This window comes from Sciurus vulgaris (assembly GCF_902686455.1).
Source record: "Sciurus vulgaris genome assembly, chromosome: 8".
Lineage (NCBI taxonomy): Eukaryota > Metazoa > Chordata > Mammalia > Rodentia > Sciuridae > Sciurus > Sciurus vulgaris.
Window position 1 is genome coordinate 29,326,836 of NC_136468.1, and position 27,023 is coordinate 29,353,858.

Genomic DNA, 27,023 nt, shown 5'->3' on the forward strand with positions numbered 1-27,023 from the left:
CATCATCCACTTATCAGCGAGATCATTCGTCCTTTAATTTTTTGAGATTGGCTTATCTCACTTAGCATGATGGTCTCCAATTTCATCCATTTGCCTGTAAATGCCATAATTTTATCGTTCTTTATGGCAGAGTAATATTCCATTGTATATATATACCACAGTTTCTTTATCCACTCATCAATTGAAGGACATCTAGGTTGGTTCCACAATCTGGCTATTGTGAATTGAGCAGCTATGAACATTGATGTGGCTGTATCTCTGTAGTATGCTGATTTTAAGTCCTTTGGGTATAGGCCAACGAGTGGGATAGCTGGGTCAAATGGTGGTTCCATTCCAAGTTTTCTAAGGAATCTCCACACTGCTTTCCAGAGTGGCTGCACTAATTTGCAGCCCCACCAGCAATGTATGAGTGTACCTTTCTCCCCACATCCTCGCCAACACCTGTTGCTTGTATTTTTGATAATCGCCATTCTAATTGGGGTGAGATGGAATCTTAGGGTGGTTTTGATTTGCATTTCTCTTATTACTAGAGATGTTGAACATTTTTCCATATGTTTGTTGATTGCTTGTACATCTTCTTCTGTGAAGTGTCTGTTCATTTCCTTAGCCCATTTGTCGATTGGATTATTTGTATTGTTGGTGTAGAGTTTTTTGAGTTCTTTATAGATTCTGGAGATTAGTGCTCTATCTGAAGTATGATTGGCAAAGTCACCTCCTATTCTTAATCACTATAAATGCCAGAAGGCAGATGGCCACTGGAGGCACCAGGAAAGTCTTCCAGGAAAAGGTAACTTCTTAAAAATTACCATGAAAATACCAGAACTTTCTCTACCTTGTTGCCAATAAAAAGCTAGCCCCTTCCTTTGTCAGAGAGAGCCTGACTTCCCTTTCCATCAAGTATGCTTCTCTTCACTTAAGAGGTCCTCATTGTCCCTGCATTAAAGCTCTGCCTGCATATTCTTACTCATTCCACCTGATACTGTTTTACCTAAACCTAGTCAACATTCCCCATCTCTGGCATCAAAATAACTTACGTTCTACAGTATGGCAGATAACTATGGTTGGCAAAAGTTAGTTTCAAAATAGTTAATAGAGAGATCCGGCATGTTCCCCCCACAAGGAAATTATAAATGATAGATATGAGGTAATAGACATACCCATTACCTTGATTTGATAACTACACATGGCAAACACTTATTGAAGTACGAAACCATGCCTCATAAATAGGTATGATGTGTTAATGGAAAATAAAATTATATTAAAAAAAAGTCAAAACCTGGGACCAACTCAAATAGTTTTCATTACATGAACTGATAAAGAATTGTGACATATCCATTTAATGGAATGCTAGTCCACAATAAACAGAAATAAACTCCTGAATACACAACAACATGGAGAATCTCCAAAATATCATACTCAGTGAAAGAAGTCAGACACAAGATGGTATATGCTATCTGATTTTCTTTGAAATTCTAAAAAGAACCCAAAAGACATTATGTCATTCAGCATTCACATTCCTTCTAAGACTCAGACTGTCTTAAACCTAGTGACTGGATACTAAAAACCTAAATTACTAGGACCACTATATCTTTGTATTTCTAGGGGTAAGCGCTATTAAATGTTTATTTAGATTTTATTTTCCCTTTTAAATTTGTCAAGAGTTCTCATTTCAATGTGGATATACTATAATTTTTTACGTATTTTATTTTTAACATTTTATTTTTGATTAACATATCAATTATACCTATCTATGGTGTTCTATGTGTTATATCAACATATTCATACAATACACACTGATCAAGTTGAACCTCCCATTATCTGCCCTCCCCCTACCCTTCACAGCCTCTACTAGTCATGAATTTTTTGACATGTCATTTCTCTCTGGCCAAATTTCTCCTGTAAACTCAGAGGACTTGCAAGATACAGGGTTATTCTTCCAGAATATGGATTACTAGGTCACCATTTAGAATATAATTACTCTAGAGTAAAATTGAATCCAAATATTAGTGTAAGAACCTACTCAGATTCCCAGCTTCCAGACTGACTGTCTTTCCTACTATGGAAAGTATTTTCTCCTGTGATGTTTTCATAAAAGGTAGTATGAGATTAATTATTTCTATTTTTAATTGTAGTAACATATACATTAATAAAATTTACCCTCTTAACCATTTTGAAATGAGTATTTTGGTAGTGTCAAGTAAATGCACAATGCTATGCAACCTGTCTCCAGAACACTTTTTATTCTGCAAAATTGACATTCTATATCTATTTAACAATCCAATATTCCTACCTCCAGCCAGCCTATGGTAATCACCATTCTGTTCTACTTTGTTTCTCTGAGTGTGACTACTCTAAGCACCTCGTAGAAGTGGAATCATGCAATATTGCTTTTTTGTGGCTGACTTGTTTAACTTAGCATCAGGCCCTCAAGGTTTATGTTTGGGATAGTGTATCATTTTCCTCCTGAATAAAATTGCATCTTATGTATATTAAATAAATAAATCAATAGAACCTGAAATACCGTAACAGAATGAATGTCAGTGGTTACCTATTGCTGGGTATGAAGAGAAGGATGGACTTCAAAAAGGCCTGAAAGAATGCTTTGGGGGTGATGGAAATGTTCTCTACCAGCGCTGTGCAATAAATGAATTTTGATCCATTTTTTGATGGATAAAGTCCATCATCTTTGTGCAATTTGGTATTGCCTATGTGACCTATGTCTATTGAACATTTGAAATGTAGCTAGTTCAAATAAGGAAATACATTTTAAATTTTATTTCATTTTAATTAACTTTAATTTAAATAGCCACGTGGCAAATAGCTATCACACTGACAGTTCAGTGCTGTATCACTGGTTGTGCCCAAACTCATTGAACTACATGTTTAAAATGGGCTAATCTTATTGCAGACAAATTGTACCTTAATGAAACTGCTTAAAAAACAACAGAAACAACTCGCTGTACATTCTGTGTGGGTGAGGGAAAGGGTTCCTGTCAGAGGGATGGACTGGCTATAAGTTAATTGCTAAGAAATTTATTTAACAGAAAAAAACCACAGGAGACAATTGCCTTTTGAATCAGGGGTCATGATGGGCTATGCCATGTCAAAGGGTCTGGCTCTAACAAAACAGAAGAGCCCACATTTCCTTTATTTATAGAGGTACAGGTAAAAGAGGGGTTGGGAGGACTTTCTTCTGTGAAAAACAGGATGGGGTAGAGTTAAGCAAGCCATTTTGCTCTAGGGGTCATGCCAGCAGGGTCGGCAAATTAGCCACTGCACAGAAACCACATACTGCAGGCAATCTAGAACGATCTCTCATGACTGTCAGTTACTGGGAACCAGATTTCCGGGTCTGACAGCTTGACCAAACCTGGTTTTAGTTGCTAGTCATGGATGGCGCTCCCCAGAAACATACTTTTAACACTTTGTAGTTAAAGAGTTAAGCAACTCCATCTTTTTCTTTTCCCTAACCATTTTCCCCTCTCCGTTAGTTTCCTAGGGATGCCATCAGAAAGTACCAGACACTTGGTGGTCTAAAATCAAGAAATCATTCTCTCCCACAATTTAGGAGAGTACAAATCCGAAATCCAAGTGTCTACATGGTTGGTGCTTCCCAGAAGCTTCCAAGAAATAAGAGGCCTCACTATCAGAGAAAGGAATAAGGAGTAACAGAAATACGGAAAAGAAGGAGACTAACACCTGTTTTATTGTAGTGAACTTATGGTTTTCAATATATGCTGATAAATAAATAAATATAGACATCAATAACAGTGTGTGTTTCTGTTATATGTTGCTACTTAAGAAGTTGCCCTAAATGTTTCTGGCTTGAAACAGGACAGTTCTCTCTCAGAGGAATGCGGGAGCATCTCAGCAAGTAGATTCTAGCCTGTAGTCCCCAGTCATTTCCAGGCTCAGCTGGGACAGAGATCTGATTCCACATTTACTCAGTCCTGACTTGAGGAGCTGGACTCTTTTCCACATAGGCCTCTGCGTAGGTTCGAGTGGCCTTGCAATATAGTGACTGGCTCTTTTTCAGTGCAAGCAATCAAAGGGTCCAGGCAGAAGCTGCAATTCATTTATGACCTAAAGCAGGAAGTAGCACACCTTCTCCTCTGCCACAGCAGCTTATTGGTAACAGAGGGCAGTCCCACATTCAACATGGGGGGCACAGGGCAGAAGTCTGAATACAGGAGGTGAGGATTATCAGGGACAATCATGGAAATTGGTCACAACATGCACATGCAAGTATTGTGCCCAACTTCGTCTGCTGAGAGGTCTGAAAGCAGCAACATCCAAACACAGCGAACACACCCAGTGATCGTAGCATTGTTTCCAACACCATTAGGCTCTGGAAGAAACCTGTGTTCTTTAGAAAACTGATTGATTCCAGACCAAGCCAGGGAAAGTTCAAAAAAACCTGGTATACTGAAAAGCAGGAAAATCCTCAAAGAATTACAGACACAAGTGAGGAGGACACAAAAGCCACCTCAAGGAGGTCATTAATGGCCAAACCTAGAACAATTCAAGCATCAATATAATTAAAGATAATAATGGATTACAATGAATCATAGACCCATAATCAACCAGAAGTCTACATTAATAAGTTAATAAATGCATACGGAGACAAAAAGCAATTTTATGGTGAAAAAGCCTGCAAGGTGCCACTTTAATTGTGACAAAAGAACATCACCAGTAATACAGCAAATTGAAATCCTCCTAACAGACCACAGTAAGAATAAAGCAGCAATTCCATGATAATCCTGTCAGAGGCAAAACCTAAATCTAACTATGTGAAAACATCAGACCAGTCCCATATAATTGGCCAATGATCTTTAAAAGATTATAGGAACTCAGCTGGGTATGGTAGCATAGTCCTGTAATCCCTGTGGCTCAGGTGGGAGGCTGAAGCAGGAGGATCACGAGTTCAAAGTCAGCCTTAGCAAAAGTGAGGTGCTAAGCAACTCAGTGAGAACCTGTCTCTAAATAAAAATACAAAATAGGGCTGGGGGTGTGTCTCAGTAGTTGGGGGCCAGTGAGTTTAATCCCTGATAATAAAAAAAGAAAAAGAAAGAAAAAAAATTATAGGAACTCTTTCCAACTGAAAGAGATTTAAAATATGAAATAAATGTTATTTTGAAATAATAATTAATAATTTATAATATTAACAAATTATAGAAATTTATATAAATTAATAATTTTGATGTTATTTGAGTTTGGTCTTTTGCTACCAAAATCATTTGAGAAAATTTTAATGGATTCTGAAGATTAGGTGACAATAATATCCAATGTTAACTTGATGATTTTGGTAGTTGTATTGTGGTGAGGTAGGCAAATGGTTTTATTTGTAAGAAATATGCACAAACGTGTCCAAGGTTGATGGGCATCACATCTTCATTAGTACTTCATTTTGTTTCAGAAACGAAAAGTTCATTGTATTAGTCCTTTTTAAAAAAAATTTTTTAGTTGTCAATGGACCTTTATTTTATTTATTTTTATGTGGTGCTGAAGATTAAACCCAGAGCCTCACACATGCTAGGCAAGTGCTCTACCACTGAACCACAATCCCAGACTCATTATACTTTTGTGTTCAAGATTATTTTTAAATATACCAAATTATAGTGAATTGTGAATATAAGATAGTCACAGTTTATTGAGGTAATACCGTAAAATACATGGGACAAATGCTAGAAATAAAATTCATAACAATGTATTTTTGACAAAAATCATAAAAATGTATAATTAAACAGAAAAATATTAGCTCTATCAGATCATATTTAGCAATGGGGAATAATATTTTAAATATTCATAAACCATTACAAAAATTATTTACACACTTTTTTGCATAGAAATTAAAAATGAATTCCAAATGGTGAATTATATCAGCTACTTTCCTTCAATGAAGTGCAACTGAAAAGATTTAAAAATATTTCTGAAGACTATAAAAAAGTTACAAATATTTGAAAGGGTAAGAAGAATCCTGGTGGGGTTAGGGGCATGTCTTGAGGGTAGATTGCTTGCCTAATACACGTAAGACCCTAGGTTCAAACCCCAGCTCTCTCCCCACGAAAGAAAACCAAAAGTAGTCTTACATAAAAATGTGATCAATTACATTAGAAGTATAATTATAGTATATTTAGAAAATAATAATTAGAATCTGAAATATCAAAATGCCAATATATACACAATGTAGCTAAATGGCACTTAACAGACAAGTTCATGGTCCTGATGTAACTTGCTTAATGTAAAGTGAATAAATGTGTTAAATTTCAACTCTAGTACATGAGTAACAATAAAAATCTGAGGAAAAAAAGTAAGTAAAGCAAGTAAATATAAAAATAGAAATTGACAAATTGAAAGCATAAAGCGACTAATGTCAATGAGTATACAAAAGTACTGTCCTTAAACAACAAAATAACAATATATCAAATCTTAATGTAGAAAAAAAATGGGAAATCAAGGATAAAACAGTACAAAAAACAAGATGCAGAGACTTTAATCTATATAGCGCTTTCATAACATTTTAGACTAAGCATTTTGAAAATATCATTTGACTGATTTTCTGATTTGAGTTTAAAATTTGAATAGATCAAGAAAAATGAAATTTATTAAAAGTTATCAATAAAGTTACTCAAAAAAGTCTGAGCCTTGTAAGATGAATAAGCAGCCTTTCACATTTTAAGAAACAATTCTACTGATATAAACATTTAACTGGAAAATTTTAAATAAGGAGTAATATTTTCCCATTTTACAAAGTTCTCATAACTCAAATATCAAAACCATACAACAAACACATGCACACACACATATATTCAATATAACTCTATTAAAATATTTTTAGTTGTAGATGGATATGATATCTTCATTTATCTTTTTTATGTGGTGCTGAGGATGGAACCCAGTGCCTCACACGTGCTAGGCAATCACTCTGCCGCTGAGCCTCAACCCTAGTCCCTCAACTTAAACTCTTAATAAACATACTTAAATATGCCTTAAAGTAATAAACCATAGATGAACATATTTTACCAAAATAAAGAAATAAAACTTAAATATTTTATAATATTTTAATATACCTATCACATGAATAAGTTAAAGAAAAGGTGCAACCATTATAGAAAGCAGTATGAAGATTCCTCAGAAAACTTGGAATGGAATCACCATTTGACTCAGCTATCTCATTCCTTGGTTTATACCCAAAGGACTTAAAATCAGCATACTATAGTGATGCAGCCACATCAATGTTTATAGCAGTTCAACTCACAATAGCTTAACTATGGAACCAACCAAGGTACCCTTCAACAGATGAATGGATAAGAAAATGTCATTTATAAATACACACACACACACACATATGATGGAATATCACTCAGCTTTAAAGAAGAATGAAATTATGGCATTTACTGGTAAATGGATGGAGTTGGAGAATATCATGCTAAGTGAAATAAGCCAAGCCCCAAAACCCAAAGGCCAAATGTTTTTTCTGATATGCAGATGCTAATTCACAATTGCGGGGTGGGTTCTAGGAAAGAATAGAGTTACTTTATATTAGGTAGAGGGGAGTGAAAGGAGGGCAAGGGGTATGGGAATAGGAAAGATAGTAGAGTGAAACAGACATTATTATTAGCTCATGTACATATATGATTGCATGATCGATATGATTCTACAATATGTAAATCAGAAAAATGAGAAATTATACTCCACTTATGTATGATTTATAAAAATGCATAAATGCATTCTACTATGATGTATAACTAAATTAGAGCAAATAAAAAAATTTTAAAAAAGAATAATCTCAAAATTATTGTGATGCTATTTGATGACATTTGGGAGAAGGCTTGTTACCCACTCTTGATATTTTCTTCCTTTTGAAGAGAATTCAGGTGACATAATATTTAGCTTATCTTCTCACTTTTCATTACTCCATTACAGGAAAAGGTAGGAGCTTATGGGTTTGGTAAATCTGGGAAAAGAATAGATAGCTCAAATCTGGCTTGAGATTGGACCTGTTTGTAAGCAAAATTTCTAAGAAGAAAACATTCATTTATGTAATAATCCAAGAGTTACAAATAAGGCAAAATTATTAGAAAAGAGCACCATACTACTCTCATATCAAAGTTTCCTAATATTCATGAGGCATTTATAGTCATAGATTACATATAACATTTATACTTATATATTATAAACAGATTAACTTACATAAATACTATAATATTCAAGAAAACCTACCAAAAATTAAGATAGATAAACAAATCTTCAACTTAGCAAGAATAGTAGGAAACAGGATACATACACTCCAAAATAAGCAAGTTGAATATGGAGACATAATAACACTTAGAATGTATAATGAGAAAGTAAAAAAAATTTCTTGTACTCGCAATAAGCTTCATAAACTAGCCAGAAAATGGAATCATGGGAAATAAGTGAGATATGTAAAGAAAATCATATAACATTATTGTGAAAGATAAAATAACTGGATTTGACATTTAATGTGGAAAGTCTGCTAAAAGGACTCCAGTTGTTTTCATATTGAATTGTTAAGTTTTATATAACCATAAATTAAAAACTCAGGAGTTTTGCTTGTGTCCCGCCCCTCCGAGTGCTGGGAATTGAACCAGGGGTGTTTTAACCATGAGCTACATCCCTAACTGTTTTTATTTTGAGACAGAATCTCACTAAATTGCCAGGCTGGTCTCAAACTTTGAATCCTCCTGCCTCTGTATAGGAGGCAGTGGGATTATACTGGGATTATAGGAGTGCACCAAAACACCTGCTGTCAGTAGGTTTTTGAAAACTGAAACAAAACACTTATAAATTATTCTCCTGGAAGCATTGATAGGTAGGAATAATGAAGAAAAGTGTTTTCACAAAATAAAGAGTAATTTGGACCTTCCCTATCAATGAATAATAACAAAAGTATGCTCAGCTTGTCACAAAGCAATGGAGAAACTGAGGAATCAGAGAGGATGATACACAGGGCCCCCAGTAGAGAGGATATGTGGTGGAGTTCACACAGCAGAGTAAGCTGAGGGGGAGAGAAGGCTGGAACAAACAATGCTGGAACTTGGCTCTTTTTGAAAGAGAAAAGTATATTACACATCACTTTGCACCTGGCATTAAAATAAACCTCAAAGGAATAAATTTCATTTTTAAATGAAACCCTAAAAGAAAAAGAAACTCTTAGTGACTATAGCTAACAAGAGAAAGATGACAAAAGAAAACCAATCCACCAGAGAATAAACACAAATACTCAACAAATATGTGGGAGACATAACGGACATGGAATCAAACATTCACAAATTAAACCAAAGGCCATTATTGTACTTCACATCCACAAAGATGTTTTCAATGCCATGCATAATAATAAAAATGAATTTAAAAATAGATAAAATCTGTCAAGAAAGTAATTTAAAATATATACAATGAGCCTTAAGAAGTTCATATCTTTTGAGCCAGATATTCCAAATGTGAGACATGTTTGATCATAATGCTTTTAAAAGAACATTTTAAAAAATGGAAATGACTGGAATGTTCACAAGTAGAAAATAGTAAATCAATTATATTGTGTTCAAACATGGACCTTTACACTGCTATGAAAGGTTATGTTTTAAAAAACATTTCATGACATGGGACAATACAATTATAAAAGGCAGAAATTCATTTGAATAAGAAGTTATTTTATGTATTCATTTCCTCTCTATGAAAGATAGAATCGTAATTTCCTAAAGTGATTAAAGCCATCTGATATTGTTATACAAGTCATATTAACAGATCTGTGCTCTGGGAAAAGTTTTCTGAATGTCATAAAAATTATCAAAAATACAAATTATTATTACAGTCTGAGGAAACTATAATATTTTAAGTTTCAAGTGAAACAGATAAACATGAGGATAATTACAAAATATTAAGAATCAAGAGATGTCACAAATTTATCAATGACTTAAAGTTAGGGCAGGGTTTATACGTACTGCCAAATAAGAACCCCAGTGCCTAACAGTTCCAAATAGAGGATTGTGACATAAGTTTGTCAGGTTCATTCCATGGCCTGTGCTGTTCCCCTGTGGGCACATCCCTGTCATCCAGATGTCTGTGGTTCTTTTCTGATGTCCCCCTTTCCTTGCTTCAGTTGATTATAAAGTTTCAAGGTCGAGCATCATCCAAGTCACTCAGGGACATAGACCAAACCTGTCTATGATAATTGTCAGCACATCATAAACTTCACGTGATTAGTTCTTATTGTTGAATAAATTAAACTTTTCCTAAAAACCACAAGTCTTAACCAAAAATGACATTTTGGGATTAAATATCCCCACACTACTGACCATGCTTTATAACTGGAGGTTGTAAAAAGAGAAACAGATGCAACATTCCTTTCTAATTGCCCAGCATGTTTTTATATTAGGAAATAGCTATCTTGTATTTCTAGAAAATGTGATCAGCATAGTGTTTTTTAAGTCTTTGTTTTGAAATAATTTCTAACCTACTATAATGGTATCCTGCAAGAAGAGTGCAAATAATTTTTTTTCCTGAATGTTTGAGAGTAATTTGCTAATATTATACTAAATTAACTCTGGCTATCTTGATGCAATTTTCTTAAAAATAAGAATATTTTCTTACATAAACCCAGCATATCTATCAAGATAGAAAGATTAACATGAAACAATAAGTTTCTATATCCCCTGTTCCTTGTACATCTATTATTTACTTTAAAAAGGACATTTTATTCTCACTAAATTTGTGTCATTTGTACCAGAATGGATTCATAGATTCCTATACTATTTAATTGGTTATTAGCATATACTGTGATTACTTATTCTCATAATTCTATGCTCAAATTTTCCCATTTTGGCCAATGGGAGTCACTTAAAACTGGCTTTGTGTCAGGCACAGTGGTGTAATCCCAATGGCTCTGGAAGCTGAGGCAGGAGGATCTCAAGTTCAAAGCCAGCCTCAGCAATTTAGTATGAACCTAAGGAAATTAGTGAGACCCTGTCCCAAAATAAAAAAAAATAAATAAATAAAATAAAAAAGGCTAGGGATGTGGTCCAGTGGTTAAGCACCCTTGGATTCAATCCCCAGTACAAAAAAAAAAAAAGCAAAAAACTAGCTTTGAGTCCTTTCAATGCATCTCCATTCATTCCTAGACCACTACCTTACTTTCCAACATATTAGGATATTAGGTTTTGAGGTCATTTTCTGTTTTCCCTACCATTCCTCTGAGATCAGTCATTTCTCCAAGAAGCTCTGGTTTCTTTTGGTAGAGAATTTATTTTGAAGTCAAGATCTGGTACTTTATTCCCATGTGATTGAAGTGTAATGGGTCCCAAACTGTTTCATTGGATCAGACCAGAAACACACACACACACACACACACACACACACACACACACACACACACCCCTAAGATTTTTCCTGTACTTACCCATATATATTGAAATTATATGTTCCCCCTGATGGTTGTAATTTCAGTGCACCACACAGGTTTATCCTACTTTCCACCTTCTTTCTGTTTTTAATGTCTTCCCTGGCCATGGGAAACCAGCCCTCACTGTTCTGAATGTGTTCATCCATTTTATCAGTATCCTTCATGCAGCCAACTGTGACCCACAAGCCACTGTCCCAGGTGAGTCGTCTCTCTACTTGGTCACTGGTCACTTCCCTTGCTCAGGCTCTAAATTGTCAGGAGCACCACCACTGTTCTATCTGGAAATCTTTGGTTGACCTCATCATTTGGCTTCCATACTAAAGAAGAAAGGAAAGAGGAGGAAGAATGAAAGACAATGAAAGAAAGGCAGGTAGGGAGGTAAGGAGCCCAGGCAATATACTTTCAATTGTACTTTTGAATGTCGAAATTGTGACTACCTTTAAGAAATTGCATTACTAAGTCTGAAATACACTTAATAAATAAAACAGTTAAAAGGCCAAGACACACAAAATCTCAGATGGGCACTACTTCACAACGTGTATTTGATCTTACATGTAGACTCTATTGCATTTATAATTCATAGCAATACATATCTGCAGTAAAACTTCACATTTATTATGATTGGCATTTTTACAAGTGACTGAATCAAATACCTGGATAATCAGCCACTGTGACGTTAGCTAAATGGCATATTTATATTAAACAAATAAGAAAATTTGCATAAGATAGCTACTTTTAGGATTCTCTTTGTTTCCTATTTTTAAATCATCCCTGCATCTTGCAAGAAATTTCTTTCATTGACATTACCTAGCTCCAAACTCACTATAAATAAATTATTGAGGCTATCTGTGTAAAGTACCAAAGAGCTCTTGAGTAAGATGCATTTTTAAAATTAAGAAAAAATCAATTTCTTTTCATGACAGATTACTAATAGCTTCCACTCATCCATTTAGGGTGCATGCATCCCTAGCAACACAGGATGTGAGAGAAAAATTGACAGAATGGTGCCAGGTCAGTGGATATTTTTCTGTTCAACTTGAATTAGCAATTGCAAAAACTGTGTTCCTTCTTTCCCTCATCCTGTGCTATGCATGCTATGCATTCCACAAATATATAGTAGCAACATACAGCTTCCCATGAGACGACTCCAGAGGATTTTAGAAAGTCAGCCTTGAAAGTCCTTTCTAAAGTTAATAGGACAAATCTCAAATGATTTTCTTAAATGTCCCTAAGCTTTGTAATTCTTTAGTATTCATAAATGAAGAACTCTTCGTTTATAGCACTATCATTTGCCAACCTTGTTAGCAAGTTTCTGATGGCACAGAAAATAAGTGTACAGAGATGTATGAACATCAATCAGTTTTAAACACAATTTTAGCTGATTTTCACTTTAAAATGAGTTTTAAACTAACACTTGAACACTATTTATTTTCCTTCTGTGGTCCCAAATGAAGGTCTAGATGTTGTGTTCCCTCAAAACTCATATGTTGAAATCATGATAGTAGGAGGTGAGGCCTTTGGAACGTGATTTGGTCTTGAGACTAAGCCTTCATGAATGTGATTCATGCCCTTGTGAGAGAGACTCCACCGAGTTCCTAAGCTCCTTCTATGGGGCAACTCAGCAGGAAGTGTCCCTTGTAAACCAGAAAGCAAGCCCTTACCAGACCTTGAATATTCTGGTGCATCTATCATCCCAACCTCCAGAACTGTAAGGAATTTCAGTTTTTTATAATCAATCTATTATATGGCATTTTGTTATAGCTGCCTGAATAAACTAAAATCCAGAGAAATATCTTACTTTCTGGTAGGTAGAGTTGAAACGTATGTGTTCTAAACTCTAACCTCAAACTATCCTTCCTGCTGTCCCACCACTTCACTCAGTACTGTGGACCACACACAGACCTCAAATCCCTTGGCCCTTGGCCATTGTCAGTATACCTCTGTTCCCGCTTCCTTCTCTCCCAGTCTAGACTCCAAGCCTAATCACATAAAGGAGGAATATTCCCTGTCTTCCTTGCCCACTTAGTTCACATACCCCCTCCCCCAATGAGAAACAGTCCACATTGTGTACCCTGAAGGGAAAAAAATTTCATACAACCTTGGACTAGTGCAGATGCCAGTCTGTTTTTTCAATTTCATCTCATCTTATAACACCTGTCCTTCATTTTATCTTGCCTTGATTACGCTATTTTCCATTCCCCTAAAACATACCAAAATGTAGAAGCTGTCTTTATCAATACGAGGATGTATCCTTGCAAATTATTTCACTGAGAAAACAGGAACCAGAGAGAAAATTCTCTTCACTTCAGATGGAGCTCCATCCTACACATGCTATTGTTCCTGATTTCTTCCGCTCACTCAGGAGATAAGTAGATGCTTCCTCCATTCACAGCCCACCTCTCCTTCCGTGCCTCGTGCATGTTTCCTGTCTGCTACAGCACTGTGCACCTGCCCCACTTCACTGTGTGTCAAGTCTTCCCTCCAAGGTTGGAGGCACTTGACTTGAATTTCTTTATAAACAAACAAAACTACTCTAGACTTCTCTAATTAAATCCCTCTATCGAACGTTGTTCTGTTTATTTTCTTTCTCTGTCAAGTTTCTTGAAGAAAACTCTACTTCTTTCCTTCTGCTTACTTAGACATCTCTCTTCATTTGCTCCATCAAACTACCCTTTGAAAGTGTCACTGATGTGTGGAGGGCAGTGATTTGGTCTATGATTGCCTCATGGTTGTGGTGCACTTGTGCTGGGAACTTCCTATGCAAGTAGTACAGGTCAAAATTGCCCAGTTGCTATGGTGACACCTTGCCCAAAGAGGTTCTGTGCCAAGACAGAAAACTATATCTGTCTTAACCTTGAGTTCAGACACCAGCTCCAGGGGATAGAAAATTCTGAGCATGACAAAATAACCACAGTGTTTTGGACCTCAGATGTGACCTCCAAGCCTTCCTCCAAGCCTTCCCGCTGAGCAGGAACTCTGGACAACAGGCTTCCTGGGTGGAAAAGGAGGCTCCTGACACTGCAAGGTAGAATAGTTACAAAAATGTTTCTAGTCTTGTAACTTTTTAGCGCACAAAGAACTATGCCTTGCTAGGCGTGGTGGCTCATGCCTGCAATCCCAGCGGCTCAGGGAAGCTGAGGCAGGAGAACTGAGAATTCAAAACCAGTCTCAGCAATGACTCAGTGAGACCCTGTCTCTAAATAAAATACAAAATAGGACTGGGGATGTGACTTAGTGGTGGAGTGTCCCTGAATTCATTCCCCAGTATTCAAAAGAAAAGAAAACCAAATGTTTTAGTCAACTTTTTCGCTGCTGTAACTAAGTGATCTGACCACACAATTATAGAGGAGAAAGGGTTTATTTGAGGGCTCACAGTTTCAGATCTTTGTTTGTAGAATGTTGGCTCCATTCCTAGGTGCTTGAGGTGAGGCAGAATATCATGGTGGAGTGTGTGGCGGAGGGAAGCAGCTCACATCATTAGGAAGCAGAGAGACTCCACCGACCAGATACAAATATATACCCAAAGCCACACACCAATTCAGCTCTCCTTTAGCCACACCCTACCATTTCAATTAATCCCATTAGGGATTAATTCACTGATTGGGTTAATACTCATACCACCCAATCATTTCTCCTCTGAACCTTCCTGCATTGTCTCATATGTGAGGTTTCGGGGTTACCTCACATCCAAACCATAACAACAAGGAACAATGCCTCTAAAGCTTTTAACTTCCTTATTGTGAGACACTACATAATAAATGTTCTGTGCCAGCTCTGGGTCACTGCTTCTCCTTCAGAGATCAGTGTCCCACCCAACCCCAAGGTCATATCTCTAAGTGTTTGTGTGTTTATCTTAATTCTCCATTGCTCTTTGCTGGTTTCTAGGGTTCGGACACGCAGGTTGCAGCACAGATGCCTACTTGCTGACAAATCCAGTGGACAACTATCAGCCTTCTTCTTGTTAGACTTCTTTGAGGATTTTGAGACTTTGAGGTAACCTCTCTTGTGTTTTTAACTATTCTGTTGTCTGGCAATGACTAGCCTCTCCTGTGACTTCTCTTTCTACTCTTCCAACTTCTAATGTTCAGGTCCCTTTAATGTTTTCTGTCTCTAATCAGCCCTTTTATGTGGCTATGTCCAATTAACTTGGATGAGTGCCTTTAATCCATGTTCTGTTGAGCACTAGGACTTGAACAGAGATGGACTGGGGTGATCATTACATACAGTATTTACAATTGTGATTAAAGTAACACATTAAGCTGATCATTTGTATTTTATGCATTTTTCTGACTGAGTTAGCATAAAGACTTTTTTAATCACAAAACAGAATGAAGTAAAATTTACCATAGTAATTACTTCACATAGCAAAGCAGAAAAATATTGAAGAAAATTACCACTGGATATAAATATAACATTGTAGAAAATATGTAATTAGAGAGAAATTTAAATATATTTTAGGTAAAAAAAAAAAAGAAGATTAAAACAATGTATACAGATGGAGTCCATTTTTGCAACTGTAAATATAACTCATATTTAATAGAATAGTCATTAGAATGGTAACATTCATAATGGCATCTTATTTTCTAATATTTATATTTTCATAAGAAATGTTACCTGGTGATAAGGAGTTTTCATTTAAAACTCTTTCAAAAATGTTAATGAATAGAAAGATCATTAATGTTGATGGATGAGAAATAATATGAACTGAATGTCTGTGTTCTTCCCAAACACAGCTGTTGGTATGATAATCCCAATGTGACAGAACTTGGAGAGAGGGTTTTTGGAAGGTGACCAGATCAGGATTATGGAGTCCTTGTGATGGAATTTGCACCCTTATGAAAAATGTCACAGAAGAGATCGTGCATCTCTTATCTTTCCAGCACAGGAGGAGAATCTACAAGATAGGAAATCAGACCCTCTCCAGAGACAAGATCTGTCAGAACCTTGATCTTGGATTTCTCCACCTCCAGGACTAGGAGAAATAAATACTTGTCATTCAAGCCACCCAGTCTATGATATTTGCCATAACAGCCCGCACTGAGACAAGTAGATATGTTGAGATTCATTCTTAAGAATTGCTCCTGGAGCTGGAGCTGTGGCTTAGTGGCCAAGTGCTTGCCGAGCCTGTGTGAGGCCCTGGGTTCAATCCCTAGCACTGCATAAAAATAGATAAATAAAGCAATCGTTAAAGAAAAAAAAAAAATAATTGCTCCCAAGATTCTCTTATGATCCATGAAGATACACCAAACTGTGCTCCCTGCTGAGAAGTTCTCCAGGCCAAGAACAAAATCAACCCATTAATGTGACAAAGAAAAAGAGGTCTGATTTTTACTTCAAATATAAAGTTTGGAAAAGAAAGTATTCACACGTTATCACAAAGGATTGTTTCCAGTTTTCTAATCATGCTACTTCTGAAGCAAAAATGAATCAGTTGTTCCTTTCTTTACTCTAAAATTTATAACAAAGGGAGAGCTATTTGGCGTTAAGATTAGGAAAGCTCAAAGCTCTATATTCTCTAAAGAAAATTACTGCATTGCCTTATATATTTTCCTGCTTTTCTATGTCAACTACAATTGGAGAAATCTTAGCATTTTCTCACTTTAAAAATTTTTTTTTTAATTATATCCTGTGGTAAAAGAAAAGGGATAGATTTAGAGTTGTTCTGCAACAGCCAAGTCTTGGGCACATATGAAATTTTACTGAGTCTGTTTCCTCATCTATAACAAGATAATGATTTTTACCTCATAGGATAGCTTAAAGGCTAAAATAAGATATTGTGCTTGTGGTGGGGGGACTGTTTACATATGATTAAAATGCTGGAATTTATTGTAATTGTTCAAATCTCAACAGTCAGAGATTCAGTGGGAAAATTACTTCTGAATTAAAAAATGCATTAACAGCGTGTGGAGAACTTTGGATATGAACATGTGTTGCCCATACTTCCCTAGTTTTTTCTAAGGTTATTAGGGAAAATGGAAAAGTTGGTGGCACCCAAAGAAAGTTAGCAAAGAGAAAAGTAAAATTAGATGAAATATTAGAGGCAGACTCTGAACACTTTTGCATGTGCTCAGATTTGGTAAGTGGAATCAGGATGGTTTCTGTCTTAAATCATGGTTATCATAACACTCCATGCTTACAGATTCAGAAAAAATAGCCTGGGGAGATAAAGGTGACCAGGTCAAAGTTGCATTCATGGAAGGGAATTGATTTTCTATCCTTTAAACTATGAATCTGAAAAGTCAAAGATCAACATACATTATAGAACAGGAAAATAAAAAGTGGATCTCTCAGAAGATATAAGTACCTAACTAGAGAGTCAGAATTTCTCATCTGCAAAACTGTACAAACTGGATCAGATATCTCAAGAGGAATAAATAGCTCAAAGTGTTGTTGACATAACTAAATGGACCTAACCAAAAAGATTTGCTGCAGTGCCAGGTTCACTGAAGTAGCTCAATAAATATCCTTAACTGAATTAACAGACATTTGATACCAGGGATATAAATACATCTAATTCACCCTGGCAAAAATAAGCTCTTTCTAGATTAATTAGATGAGGAATACTACCTTACTTTTTTAATCCACTGAGCAGCACATCTTCAGGAAATAGTCAAGAAAGTATTTTTGTAAGAGTAACATCTTTAGAGCAATTCCGAACTCTTTACTTCAGAATTCAACATACAGGAATAAATGACATATTGAGAAATCAGTGAATGGACATTGTGAAACTTAAAAATTTTTAAATCACCCACATGAATTAACACATATCTTCTCAAGCTCCTTTAATTGCTTTTGCTTAGAAAGCAGGTGATACCTTTAGCCAATGCGTTTCACTGATCCATTTGACAAATATTTGTTGAAAGCAACTTTGTGCTAGATACTCTTCAAAGCTCTTGGGATATATCCGTGAATGAAACCAACAAAGATCACTCCCTAGTGGAGCTGGGATACTCCATTATAACAGCAATTAGACCATGAGAAGTGCTTTGAGAAGAAGAAAACAACAGAGTAGAAGGACTAAGAGAGCTGGAAATGGGGTATGGATTACAATGTTAGCTAGGATGGACATGGGAACAAAGATGGGGGAGATGCAGGGTGGAGCTTTACAAAACAGTTAATGGAAATCATTTCAGGAAGTGCAAAAGTCTAAAGTAGGAGAGTGACTGTCAGATGCCAAAGCATAAAACAAAGAAAAAGAGCAGCAGAAGGTGGGCTTGGAGAGGTAAAAGGATTATAGGCCAAGAGCCTCATAGGCTACGTAGAAACTTTAATTTTTAATCTGAGTGAAATAGGCAGTGAAGCAACAAGATTTTAGGTTTCATGGGCTGGGATTGTGGCTTCGTGGCAGAGCACTTGCCTAGCATGTGTGAGGCCCTGGGTTCAATCCTCAGCACCCCATAAAAAAATAAATAAATAATATAAAGGTATTATGTCCATCTACAACAAAAATTACTATGAAAGGATTTTAGCTTTTGTGAGAATCATTCTGATTACTGTGTTGAAAATGGTCTACAGAGTGTGGGGTCAAGGGTAGAAGGACAGTCTGGTTAGAAAACAAATAGAGTAGTAGCTCAGAAAATGAATCTGATATACAGAATGAAAATGCTTCCTGCCAGAAAGCACAGTAGTAGATAAAGGAATGAAGACTAAAGAATGTAAAGACATGAGCACATCCAAAAGAACATTCACTTTATGAAAAAAGAATGGTAACTGGACTTAAAACATATTAGAACTAGTGGACTGGGGATATATCTCAGTTGGTAGAGTGCTTGCCTCAAATGCACAAGACCCTGGGTTCAATCCCCACCACCACTACACACACATACACACAAATTACTGGAAATAAAATATAGAGCTGGAGAACTTCAGGGGTCCTAACTAGTTTGGGCAGTGATAATAGTGAAGCCAGAATTGGGGACAGGCAGTTAGTATAGAAATAGGGGATTGGGTCAGATAGAGGAAATGGAAGCCATGAAAGCCATCTGCCTCTGGAAGTTGGAGACCACCCTGGGAGAATGGAATATCAAAGATCTACAGAGTCCCTTGATTATCAAATTTACCTGCCCTTATCAAGGATGCAAGCAAGGAGCTGCTAATTAATGCCCCCTTGGGCCCTTGCCTCACTGAATTACTTTGGCTCTCCCTCTGGCCCATCCTCTTCCCACTTTTTACATCTCACCTGCAAAACCAGGCCTAGTCACCTAGGCAGGAAGGAGAGATAAGGGGGGAGAGAACTGGAGAACAAAAGAGACCTTACTTTATAAAAGATGTAGGATGCGCTCACTTATTGGGACTTTAGAACATAAGCCATGGCCCCCTTCTCCCTCCTGGGAGAAGTCTGTGTTATTATCTTTAAATAAAACCAGCTTAATGTACTTGACTTGGCGTGCTTCTCTGGTGTTCAAACTTCAACATTAAGGGGAGCAGAACAGTATCAATAGTATTAGCAAATATTAGCCTTTGACTCAAGGAAGTCCTTATTAGGAGTGACCACAAACAAACACTAGTAAAATAATATGTAATTAATAGCCTAATAGGGGAGAAAAGTGAAATAAATATTAATTTGAAAGAAAAATCAGAAAAATGTAGGAAATAATAGAAAACACATAAGATAGCAAATTTAAACACAAACAGTAATTATTTTGTGTACACATTCTAAATGTAAAATAAATAAGTAGTACAATTAGAAAACTAGTCTGCTGGGGCTACTATAACAAACTATTGTGGAGTGGAGGCTTAAACAAAAGGAATTTATTTCTCATGATTCCAAAGGTTGGAAGTCCAAGATAAAGGAGCTGAATTCAGCTTCAGCAGAATTCAACAACTACCTGGCTAAATCCAAATCCTTTCTTCTTACAGACACACCAGTCCTATTGGATTAGAGCCTGTCCTAGTGACTTTATTTTAATTTACCTCTTTAAAGAACCTATCTCCTAGTTGTGGTGGCACACTTTTGTAGTTCTAGCAACTCAGGAGGCTGAGGCAAGAAGACGGCAAGGCCATCTCAGCCTCAGCCTGTATCAAAATTAAAAATTAAAAAAAAAAAAAAAAAAAAAGGCTGTGGGTGTAGCTTAGAGGTAAAATGCCCCTGGTTTCAATCCCCAGTACCCAAAACAAAACAAATAAACGACAAACAGAAACAAAAGCAAACAAACAAAAGGTGAAAGAAACAAACAAAGCAAAAAACCCTATTCCCCAATACAATCCTGTTTTGAAGTACTAGGGGTCAGAATAGTCGGGGGGAAGCAAATTCACCACATAGTAAAGACAAAAATGAAAAACAACTCATGTTTACAAGAGATATGTTTTCAGTATAAGGACACAAAAAGAGTGAAAGTAATAGGCCAGGTGTGATGTATAAAGCCGCCCACCTCTCTCGTTAGAGGAATTTTCGGCCTCCCAACCACTTGTCAATCTGTGCTCCGCCCCCCTCTTATGTTACAGGAATTTCCGGCTTACGCTGCCGCCATTTTCCTGCTTCCCACATTACGTCCTAACATGCTATTGGTTCATCAGTCAGCTTGCAAGAATTCTCCTCCACTATTGGTTCCTTCCAGCTCACGAGATTCCAATATCTGGGAGAAGCCACATGCCATCTCTCTCTTTTGCCCCTTTTCTCCCTGAGCAGACGTGATAATCATCCGCATAAGTAAAGTCTCTTGCGTGAGACCTCGTGCCTGCGGGGCATTTTTTCTGGGAGCTATTGGCGAGCCACAAATGAGCCAAGCTAACGAGCTGCAGTTCAGCGGGATTGCGCAGCGTTGGCTGCCTTACATCTCAGGAGCGTGCAGCAGTGGCTACCGCCACAGTGACCCAAGTTAAGCTGCATTTTTTTCCCCTTACACCAGGCAAATGCTAATCAAAAGCAAAAAAGTGAGAAATGCCGAACTGATTTAATAATTTGAAAGTTGGGAGTTACTATGTTCAGTTGGAATTTTCAAGTATGGGTCCCTTAGAATTTTTTTAAAATTCTATTTTAAAAGAAAATGGATTGTTAGCTCTTGAAACCCATTGTCACTGAGATTTCCAAGTATACTTCAATTCCTGAAATTTTAAATTAGAATCACAAGTGCCTTCGAAGTTTGGTATTGGATGTTAACTTTTACAGTTCTGAGCACTGTCTAGAGAGTGTTTTGAAAGATCCACAGAAATCTAAACATTCTAAATTTAACATAAGTACACTTCTTTTTGATTCAGAAAATTAGGATTTTCAAAGAAAACAAAACAGGAAGAAATTCTGGCTTATCTTTACTAACATCACAGCAGACTTTAAAGCAGGAAACATTATTGAAAACAGACGAAAATATTTCATGATGACAAAGTCATCAGTCTACCAGAAAATCATAACATAGATCTAATTCTATTTAAGGGCAACAGTGTTAAGGACAAAAACTGCAATCCTGAAGGAAAAGTGCTTTCCCCCTCAGAAACAGAACAAATGGACAAAAACAAAACAAAACAAAACAAATAGATAGATAGATAGATAGATAGATAGATAGATAGATAGATAGATAGATAGATTTGTACCACAATTAAAATTTTGACCAAATTGTATTGAACTTTATATGCAAAAAGGGTATGTTCCATAATCTTTTCAAGAAATCATAAATAAAAAAGGAATAACCAATAAATTTCTAAAAGTGAATTAAAAAAATCTATTATGTGACTCAAAATAAATATCACAACATAGAAAGTAGTCAATAGTTTAGAATTTAAAATGCACCCCCAAATCCCCAAATACACATGGATGAAAGAATAAATAACAAATAGAAATTGAGAATTTTTATATTTGAAGCAAAATGTGTAGATGCAGCTAAATTTGTGCTCAGGAGACATTTTCGAGACTGAAATATATATATATATATAAATATATATATATATATATATGGTGAAATGTAATGTTCTTGCTGTCTATGATAAAAAATTTTTAAATGTAAAAAATGAAATTCAAGGAAAATAGAAGGAAGAAAGTAAGAGCTAAAATTAAGAATTACAAGCAAATATACAGTATAAAAAATCAAAGTGAAAGGTCAATGTTTTGAAAAGATTCATAATACTGATATACTCTTGATGGAACTCATCAAGAACAAGAGAGTAGAGGGCAGGGCAGCCAGAGACCTCTCCAGGCGGCCCTGCCCCCCTCCGCTCCGGCCGCAGGCTTTTTCCACAGGGCGATCCAAGATGGTGGACTAGAGGGTGACTGCATCTCTAGTCACTCCAGAACCCAGGATTCAAGAAGGAGAGGCATTGAGAGACTCGGACTAAAATAGAACCACGGGGTGAGTCTCCCCTACCCGGTGAAGCTCGGCCCGGGTGGCAGGCCCGGATTCAGGCGGCTTATTAGAGTAGGGCAGGGCAGCTAGAGTCTCCCCCAGGCAGCCCTGAGCACTCCGGTGGTGGGCTCCTCCCACAGGGCCAGATTCTCCAGCTTCTCAGAGCAGGCCCCCCAGTGAGAGCCTTTCTGCACAGAACCAGCTCCAAGTCCCTGAACCAGGACGCAGTGAGCTCCAGCCCGCAGGTTGCTTCAGAGACCAGGACAGGGCAGCCAGGGACTTCGCCAAGCAGCCCGGCTTCCTCCGGCAGGAAGTGCCTTTCTAGGCTAGGTTCACGGAGCAGACCGCCCAGTGAGAGCCTTTCTACACAGAGCCAGCCACAAATCCCCAAGCCAGCAGAGACCTCCAACCCACAAGCAGCCTCTGGGACCAGGGCAGGGCAGCCAGAGACTTCTCCAGATCTCTCTCCCTGGAACCAGTAGCGGGCTAGGGGCATCATTCTTCAGAAGCACCGCATTATCAAGTTACTCCAAGACTTCAGGCTACTGAAGGCTGGGAGGTGAGACACTGGAAACCTACAGGGACACTATAAGCCAATAGAGGAAATCTGCAATATCACAGAGTCCCACTGACATCTGACCAATATGAGAAAACAAGGGAAGAAAATGTCCCAAATAAACCTAGATACTATGTCAGTAAAACCAATGACAGCACAGCAGAAGAAATGTCAGAAAGGGAGTTCAGAATGTACATAATTAAAACAATCAGGGAAGCAAACGAGGAGATGAAAGAGCAAATGCAGGCATTGAAGGAGGAGATGAAAGAGCAAATGCAGGCATTAAATGATTGCACCAATCAATAGTTAAAAGAGCAAATACAGGAAGCAAGAGATCATTTCAATAAAGAGTTAGACATACTGAAAAAAAACCAAACAGAAATCCTTGAAATGAAGGAAACAATAAACCAAGTTAAAAACTCCATAGAAAGCATAACGAATAGGATAGAACACCTGGAAGACAGAACCTCAGATATTGAAGACAAAATATTTAATCTTGAAATCAAAGTTGACCAAACAGAAAAGATGGTAACAAATCATGAACAGAATCTACAAGAATTATGGTATATCACGAAAAGGCCAAATTTAAGAATTATTGGGCTAGAGGAAGGTAGAGAGAAACAAACAAAAGGAATGAACAATCTATTCAATGAAATAATATCAGAAAATTTCCCAAATCTGAAGAATAAAATGGAAAACCAAGTACAAGAGGCTTATAGGACTCCAAATATACAAAATTACAACAGACCCACACCAAGGCACATTATTATGAAAATACCTAACATACAAAATAAAGACAGAATTTTAAAGGCCATGAGAGAAAAGAATCAAATTACATTCAGGAGGAAACCAATAAGAATATGAGCAGATTTTTCAATCCAGACTCTAAAAGCTAGAAGGACCTGGAAGAAGGCCCTGAAAGAAAACGGATGCCAACCAAGAATCTTATATCCAGCAAAACTTACTTTCAGATTTGACAATGAAATAAGATCCTTCCATGATAAACAAAAGCTAAAGGAATTTACAAAAAGAAAGCTGGCATTATAGAACATTCTCAGCAAAATATTCCATGAGGAAGAGATGAAAAACAATGATTCAAATCAGCAACAAGAGGAAATAGCCTAAAGTAATAGCCAAATAAAGGAGAAACCAAATCATGTCAAAAAACAAAAATGAGTCAAATGACCGGGAATACAAATCACATCTCCATAATAACCTTGAATGTTAATGGCCTGAACTCATCAATCAAAAGACATAGACTGGCAGATTGGATTAAAAAGAAAAATCCAACAATATGCTGCCTGCAAGAGACTTCTCTCATAGAAAGAGATACCCATAGACTAAAGGTGAAAGGATGGGAAAAAACACACCATGCACACGGATACAGCAAAAAAGATGGAGTATCCATCCTCATTTCAGATAATGTGGACTTCAAGTCAAAACTAGTCAGAAGGGATAAAGGAGGACATTACATACTGCTTAAGGGAAGCATAAATCAGCAAGACATAACAATCATAAATATCTATGCCCCGAACATTGGCTCATCCATGTACGTCAAACAAATCCTTCTCAATTCCAGAAATCAAACAACACAATAATACTAGGCGATCTTAACACACCTCTCTCACTGTTGGATAGATCGTCCAAACAAAAATTGAATAAAGAAACCATAGATCTCAATAACACAATCAACAATTTAGACTTAACTGACTTATACAGAATATACCATCCAACAAAGAACGAATACACTTTCTTCTCAGTAGCACATGGATCCTTCTCTAAAATAGACCATGTTTTATGCCACAAAGCTACTATTAGCAAATACAAGAAGATGGAGATACTATATTGTACTCTATCAGATCATAATGGATTGAAATTAGAAATAAATGACGGAATAAAAAACAGAAACTTCTCCAATACTTGGAGATTAAATAATACACTATTATATGACGAATGGATAACAGAAGACATCAGAGGGAAATTAAAAATTCTTAGAAGTAAATGAGAACAAAGACACATCATATCAAAATCTCTGGGACACTATGAAAGCAGTACTTAGAGGAAGATTTATTTCATGGGGCGCATTCAACAAAAGAAGAAGAAATCAACAAATAAACGACTTAACACTACAGCTCAAAGCACTAGAAAAAGAAGAGCAGACCAACACCAAAAGTAGTAGAAGACAAGAAATAGTTAAAATCAGAGCCGAAATCAATGAAATTGAAACAAAAGAAACAATTGGAAAAATTAGCAAAATAAATAGTTGGTTCCTTGAAAAAATAAACAAAATTGATAAATCCTTAGCCACACTAACAAAGAGAAGGAGACAAAAAACTCAAATTACTAAAATTCAGAATGAACAAGAAAATATCACAACAGACACGAGTGAAATACAAAACATTATTAGAAGCTATTTTGAAAATCTATACTCCAACAAAACAGAAAACCTCAAAGATATCAACAAGTTTCTAGAGACATATGAATTACCTAAACTGAACGAGGAGGACATACACAACTTAAATAAATCAATTACAAGCAATGAAATAGAAGAGGTCATCAAAAGCCTGCCAACAAAGAAAAGTCCAGGACCAGATGGGTTCTCAGTCAAGTTCTACAAAACCTTTAAAGAAGAGCTCATTCCAATACTTCTCAAAGTATTCCATAAAATAGAAGAGGAGGGAACCCTCCCAAACTCATTCTATGAAGCCAATATCACCCTGATACCTAAACCAGACTGAGACACATTGAGGAAAGAAAATTTCAGAACAATATCCTTTATGAACATTGACACAAAAATTCTCAACATAATTTTAGCAAATTGCATACAAAAATATATTAAAAAGATAGTGCACCATGATCAAGTGGGTTTTATCCCGGGATGCAAGGTTGGTTGAACATCCAGATATCAATAAATGTCATTCACCATATCAACAGACTAAAAGTTAAGAATCACATGATTATTTAAATAGATGCAAAAAAAGCATTTGATAAAATACAGCACCCCTTCATGCTCAAAACACTAGAAAAAATTGGGATAGTGGGAACATTCCTTAACATTGTAAAGGCCATCTACACTAAGTCCATGGCCAATATAATTCTAAATGGTGAAAAACTGAAAGCATTCCCCCTAAAAACTGAAATAAGACAGGGATGCCCTCTTTCACCACTTTTATTCAATATTGTTCTTGAGACTCTAGCCAGAGCAATTAGACAAACCGAAGAAATTAAAGGGATACGGATTGGAAAAGAGGAACACAAACTATCCCTGTTCGCTGATGACATGATTATATATTTAGAGGAACCTGGAAATTCCACCAGAAAACTCTTAGAACTCATAAGTGAATTCAGTAAAGTAGCAGGTTATAAGATCAATGCTCATAAATCCAATGCATTTTTATACATAAGTGATGAATCTTCAGAAAGAGAAATTAGGAAAACTACCCCATTCACAATAGCATCGAAAAAAATAAAATACTTGGGAATCAATCTCACAAAAGAGGTGAAAGATCTCTACAATGAGAACTACAGAACACTAAAGAAAGAAATTAAAGAAAACCTTAGAAGATGGAAAGATCTCCCATGTTCTTGGATAGGAAGAATTAACATTGTGAAAATGGCCATACTACCAAAAGTGCTATACAGATTCAATGCAATTCCAATTAAAATCCCAATGATGTACCTTACAGAAATAGAGCAAGCAATTCTGAAATTCATCTGGAAGAATAAGAAACCCAGAATAGCTAAAGCAATCCTTAGCAGAAAGAGTGAAGCAGGG